The following is a 7,381-nucleotide window of genomic DNA, read 5'->3' as shown; positions in this document are numbered from 1 at the left end:
AACCAAGATCGTGTAAGTATACACAATATACTAAAGTCTTTCCTTTTACAGAAGGCTAATACATTGATTGACTTTCTTTTGAAATCTATAATTTATGATTCTCAGCTTCATATTGTTGTGTTTTCCCCCCAGTTTGCTGAGCCCTGGAATATATCTAGGGGTTATGAGAGAAGCGAAGGGGAGCAAGTGTTCAGATCTTGAAGGAGAAGATTGCCTGAAATGTTAAAAAAAAAAAAAAACCAGCATGGAAATGAGCAAAAATGAACAGAATGATCCGGTGAAGAGAAAATATAGCATGAGGTTGGATGCTTTAGGGCCATGGTAAAGACTCACCCTAACTGACACAGAAAATCATTGGATGACTCTGAGCAGAGGATCAACTGTCCTGAATTGCTTTTTTTTTTTTTTTTTTAATAAGGATTTATTATAGACAGCTTTCTCTAGTTATCAAACTCCATTTAAAATTTTTTTAATTGTGGGGGCACCTGGGTGGCTCAGTGGGTTAAAGCTTCTGCCTTGGCTCAGGTCATGATCCCAGGGTCATGGGATCGAGCCCTGCATAGGGCTTTCTGCTCAGCGGGGAGCCTGCTTCCTCCTCTCTCTCTGCCTGCCTCTCTGCCTTCTTGTGATCTCTGTCTATCAAATAAATAAATAAAATCTTTAAAAATAAACAAATAAATAAATATTTTTTTTAAAAAAATGTGGCTGGAATGTACATAACAAAAAAATTACCATCTTAATCATTTTTAAGTGTAGACTTTAGTAATGATAAGCATATTCACACTGTTGTGCAACCAGTCTTCAGAAATTTTCTACCTTGCAAAACTGCCTTCCTGCCCCTGGAAATCCCCATTCTACTTTGTTTCTTTGACTAAGACTTCTGTAGATACCTCACATAAAGAGAATCAAATAGTGTTTGTCTCTTTGTGATTGGCTTCTTTCACGTTTTGCCTGTTTCACATTTTATGCACCCATTCATCCTTCCATTAGACATTCAGATTCTTTTAACATGATTGTGCTCTTTGAGAGTATTTCTTTGAGACCCAGCTTTCAATTATTTTGGATACATACCCAGAAATGGAATGTGGCTCATATGGAAATTTTACTTTTAATTTTTTTGAGGAAATGTTTTATGCCATTTTCCTTAATGTCTGCTCCATTTTACATTCCAAGCAACAGCAAGCAAGGGCTTCAGTTTCTCCACATCATCACCAGCTCTTGTTTTGTCATTTTGGTGTCTTGTTTTTGTTTGTTTGTTTAATTATAACCATCCTAATGACTGTGATGAATTACCTTTTAACAGAATTATTCTGGCTGCTCTGGAGAAAGAAGAAATATGTATCATTATCACTTACACACACGTATAGCAGAAAGAATATAACATAGACTTTCTTTTTTTTTTTTTTTTTAAGATTTTATTTATTTGACAGAGAGAGCACAAGCATGAAGAGCAGAAAGCAGAGCGAGAGGGAGAAGCAGGTTCCTTTTTTTTTCTTTTTTTTTTTCTTTTCTATTTCTTTTCAGCATAACAGTATTCATAGTTTTTGCACCACACCCAGTGCTCCATGCAATCTGTGCCCTCTCTAATACCCACCACCTGGTTCCCCCAACCTCCCACCCCCCGCCCCTTGAGAAGTAGGCTCCTTGCTGAGCAGGGAAGCCAACTCCGGGCTTGATCACGGACCCCAGGATCATGACTTCAGACAAAAGCAGTTGCTTAACCCACTGAGACACCCAGGCACCCCAACATAGCTTTTCTACTTGAAGTTTGTTCTGATTTATTCCACTTTATTCTAGTTTATTATGTTTTTTAAAAGAAGATTAGAAATGATTTTTTAACCCACAAATGAATTTCTACCTGCTAATGTAAAACTACTGTTTAGCCTTTGAGAGCAGTTCAGAATGGAGTTTAACTACATCAGTGCTAGAGGCAGACAGTCAGTATAGACTTTGGACTTCTCCACTTACACGATATGTGTCTTTCATCAAGTTATTTAAACTCGCTGTGCCTCAGTCTACTCACTTTGCCTCATAGAAGTTTTTTAAGAGTTAATTAGCAGAGGAAATAATTACTTTTTTATGTATCAGAAATATTAAAAGTGCCACAAAGTAGTGTAATTGTGTAAAAGGAAAAGAGAAAAAGAATGGTAATAGGAGAAATGGTCTCAATTTTATTATTTTTAGTATTTGAAACAATTTGGTAGTGAAAAACATTCTTCACAGAAAACCCAGGGGTGGGGGTGGGGGCACCTGGGTGGCTCAATGGGTTAAGCCGCTGCCTTCGGCTCAGGTCATGATCTCAGGGTCCTGGGATCGAGCCCCGCACGGGCTCTCTGCTCAGCAGGGAGCCTGTTTCCTCCTCTCTCTCTCTCTCTGCCTGCCTCTCCATCTACTTGTGATTTCTCTCTGTCAAATTTAAAAAAAAAAAAAAAAAGAAAAGAAAAGAAAACCCCAGAGGAATAACAAAATTTAATTACTTTTGCTGAAGCCAGTTTGTCAATCTTCATCCCCCGCATCCCAGCCAGGATTCTGAGGAGATGCTGAGGAATCCGATCTAATCTTCATCAAGGACAGCTGGATAACAGGTAAAATGTGACTGTAGGCTAGTGAAGCCTACTCTTTAAATCTGCACTCTCTAGATATTCATTTTCTGCCTAAAATTATTTACCTTGGTGGAGAATGTTGAGATATTCATTTGGTTTACGTCTTTTCCATTATTCTCTTAACATTATTTAAAACAAATGCTAACCTTGCATTGACTTCAAATTTCTGAATCCTTCTGATTAATAAACAAACCCTCCTCTTCCACTGGTTCATTAAATTGAACTATTTTTCTTTCCTCAACAGGAATCTTATAAACAATAGTGGCCCATAGGAGAAAAGAAATATCTGGATGAGGAGTGCTGATAAGTTTAGTCTTACACACCAACAAATTAATTGCCTGACTTGCTAAGTGCTGCTCAAATATTAGCAATTAAACAATACTAAAGAAAATATAGTGTAGTCTCATCCTTATACAAAAATCATCTCAAATAATTAATTATGTGATCTGTTTTATGTTGAAAATATATATTTCATACAGTTAATATATAACCTTATAGAAACTCATGATTTGGAATCAGCAGCATGATAACGTAAGTTTAATTTTCAAATACTAAGTTCAATAAAATATTCAAAATTTATGTCAAAAAGAATGTATGCACTTAAAATTAGACTCATAAAAATTTTCACATCTGATATCCATTAATGTTAAATCTAATAATTAAATATTAAATGCAGATATTTAAAATATAATTTATCAGAATTTTCCTTAATACATTATTAGCATGTACTATCTAGAGAAGCATAAAATCTGTGTGATCACTGTGTCTTTATATTCTCTGCCTTAAAATTTTGCTTATTTAGGAATCTGTCTTTGTTGTGAATTGTCTTAATCAATATTAAAATAGTTTGACTAAATTAGACTTAACTGCCTAACAATTTAAAGTTTTCATTTGACTTTACTAAACTCACTAAAATTGTTGTCAAGGTTACCAGTGACCTACTTACTTTCTGTTGTTAAATAAAAAATAAATCGGCACTTAATCTTATTTAACCTTCCAGTAGCATTTGACCTTGCTGATGTTTTTTTCTTACTTTTTTCTAATTGCAAAATTACTACGTCAAAATTGAAAGGCACTCAAATAATGTAGAAGTGTCTTAGCTATCAACTGAGGGCATTACCTCTTTCCTCCCACTCTGCAGAGATAACTACAGTGAACAATGAGATGGAGGAACATACCTATCAAATATGTGTTCATGCTTACTCAAATGCATCAAGTCAATAGAAATGCTAAAAATACTTAAAGCAAGTTAATGAACACATTGCCATTATAAAAATTAATAAGCAAACAAAAAATTACCTTGGTGGAAGAGATAATTTGGTGGTGATCCCTAAAACCACAAACACGGACTTTCCATATTTTAACTCATCATTGCTATAATCAGCTGCTACAAGACCCAGAGCTCAGCTGTCTTCCTGCTCAGCTGAGCTCCTGAGAAATGATAATTTAAAATCAAGGCAGGAATCTGCTTATATTTATACCATAGAAGGAAGCCACCAAAGTCCTGTAGGCATTCTGCTAATCTGGGCCTACAGAATGTTGAGGACTAAGTTCTTCCATGAAAGGAAAACAAATGAAAAATCAACAAACGTTTCAATAGAGTAACAGCATGAAATAAAAAAAAAAGTACATAGAAGAATTTACAGGAAAAATTATTAAAATATAAACTGACATTAAGACATGTAATTAATGTTCTCAGAAATATTCATGAAGATTATATGAGAAAAATCATGTGAACAAATATATCACACAAGACAAGTAAAAGGAAACGGAAAATAAGGCAGAGAAAGTAAGAGGTAAGGAAAGACATATACAAACTGTCAAGATGTATTTGGTAAGGATTCCTGTGGGAGAAAACTGAAGCAATAGAGGCACAATAATGGAAGAAAAAATAATGGAATATTAGATGAATGCAAAGTCAACATTCTCTCATGGTCTAGACTTTTCACATCCTGCCTAAAAAATTTGGATTTAATCCAATATTACAAAGATTTTTTCCTCTGATTCTTCCTAGAAGTTTTGTGATTTTAGCTATTATATTTGAATCTCTGATCCATTTTAATTGTTGTATATGGTGTAAGATTAGGGATGTGTTCCTTTTTGCCTAAAGATGCACAATTATTCCAGCACCATTTATTGAAAAGGCTGCCTGTTTTCCATTGAGGTAATTTGACGTGTGTGTCAAAATCACTTGGCCAGAGATGGTGGGTCTATTTCTGCACTCTATTCTCTTTCATTCTTCAATGTCTATTTTTATGCCAATACCATATTGTCTGGATTACAGTAGGAAATTATTTTTTTTATTTGCCTACATTTTTCCACACATTCATTGGCTCTTTGTATTTTGTTTCATGTGTGTGTGTGTGTGTGTGTATGTGTGTGTTTAATTTTTTACCTATTTTATTTTGGGTGGTTAAAGTCTTTCTTCTTAAGGTACACACTTCATTATTTTTTTCTATATTTCCCACATTTACACTTACATTTATTTCTGGCCTTCTATTTTTTTTTTAAAGATTTTATTTATTTATTTGACAGAGAGAGATTACATGTAGGCAGAGAGGCAGGCAGAGAGAGAGAGGAGGAAGCAGGCTCCCCGCTGAGCAGACAGCCCGATGCGGGACTCGATCCCAGGACCCTGAGATCATGACCTGAGCTGAAGGCAGCGGCTTAACCCACTGAGCCACCCAGGCGCCCTGGCCTTCTATTTTTAATTTGGAAGGATTAAAAACACTACTATAGTTTTTTATATGATTTTTCCCCATTGATACTATGTTTAGATAGTTGTTCCCAGCACTCACCTGTCTACTATGCATCTACATTTTGCTAGGGTCTTAAATTTTTACTTTCCTGCTTTATGTTTCATTTTTTAAGTTTTTAATCAATTTTGCTTGCTTATGGACTCAGTCATGTCCTTCAAAGTTCCTTCCTGAGATTTTTTTTCCAAAATGCACTACGAAGGAATCTATTTTTCCTTTTTGATCCCAGTGCTACAGGGGTGTGATCCCACAGGTGGCAATTGTTTTTTCCTACACATCGCAAACTCCACTAGAGAAGGAGGAGAGTATATAGATAGGAGATAACTGGTAAGCACAGTCCTGGGGTCCAAAGAAATTACAGCTTGTAATTATATGCTTATATGTCTAAGAGTATATCTATAAAAACTTTTATCTTCCTTCTTAAATTGCAATATCCACCACGCAAGGATATCTCCTTTATTCTCTGGACATGCCTAGAATAGAAAAGAAAAAGGTATACACAAATATCTGTTGAATGAAAAACAATATTATCTGCAATTTGTTTACAAGAACAAATACCTTCTTTCTTTTTGTTTAATACTATGTAATTTGTACTTTTGACAGTATCAACTAAAATGCTTGTGGTATGCTCTTCCCTTTCTTTGGGATGATAACTCTATTTCCTCATTTTACAGTTATTTGGCATGCATATAATTGTTGTTTTGTTTTATTTTAGTTCGCCATTCCTTAGACAAAGAGAGCTCTAGCTAAAGATAGAAGGTTTCAGGAACCAGAAGGTCTGTTTTTTTTTTTTTTTTTTTTAAAGATTTATTTATTTATTTATTTGACAGAGAGAGATCACAAGTAGGCAGAGAGGCAGGCAGCAAGAGAGAGAGAGAGGGAAGCAGGCTCCCTGCTGAGCAGAGAGCCCGATGCGGGACTCGATCCCAGGACCCTGAGATCATGACCTGAGCCGAAGGCAGCGGCTTAACCCACTGAGCCACCCAGGCGCCCCAGGTCTGTTTTGTTTTACTCTGTACTCTGAACTTCCGAGAGATTTCTTACATTCTAGAATCTCGTAGGTCTATGTTTTGAGATTGTTCTAGAATAAAACAAATGCACTTCCACCTTTAATGCATGAATCTCTATTTGAACCATTGGAATTCATGAAGAACATTAATTTTCATGTGTATTATTATCAAAGTTCTTATTTGCCACTCTACTTCATCAGGTATTTTGTATTTAATGACTACATTTTCTAGAATACAAAGGCATATGCTACTACTCCTTTCTTCATTTCCTACTTCCTGCCTTTTTTGTTTGTTTATTTTCTGGACAATTTATTCTATTAACTGATGTGAAAAGAGATTCCCTGAGAGGATGAAGCTTCACTAAAAGAGTATCTGTTGAGTAGAGGGATAGTCAGAACAAAGGCATGATGAACAGATTAAGCTAATGTTGGATCATTCTGGATACTGAATTTCAGTCAGGACACGCTATCTCTTGTGGCCAGAAATAATTTCTGCCCTGCACTCTGCCAGCTACCCATTATGCAAAATATTCTAGGCATACCACAGAGGACTGGAGGCAACAACTCCATGTGGACCATATTCAGACATTCGGTGTTTACTGACTAAGATATTTATGGGAGAGATGAAGACCTGAGTCAGGAAGGAAAAACAAGAACAATTTCCCAAAGGAGAAAACACGCACAGTGGAAAACAGAGGGATAGAAACCTCCACTGCTCTGTAATTCCATCTGTGAGAGCCATGGGAGGCTCCTTGCTGATGTCTGAGGGGCTTTTGCTTTTCTTTTATTGTTAACTGCACTTATAATTCCTTCTAAATTTTCTAGAACTTAATCCTTCAATGTATTATTTTGTAGTCCATCCTTGTTCTTAATTCAAAAATGTTAATGTGAGGGTTTTAAAGGAAATGTGACTTATAAATCTTATAAATTTATATAATTCATGGTCCAGGCATTGCTTTGAGATGATTAAATACTTCCCATTATTAAATGCTCCAAAGAGCAAACACCATGGA

The sequence above is a fragment of the Mustela nigripes genome, chromosome 5 (genome assembly GCF_022355385.1).
Source record: "Mustela nigripes isolate SB6536 chromosome 5, MUSNIG.SB6536, whole genome shotgun sequence".
NCBI lineage: Eukaryota > Metazoa > Chordata > Mammalia > Carnivora > Mustelidae > Mustela > Mustela nigripes.
Note: the sequence above shows the minus strand (reverse complement) of the source record.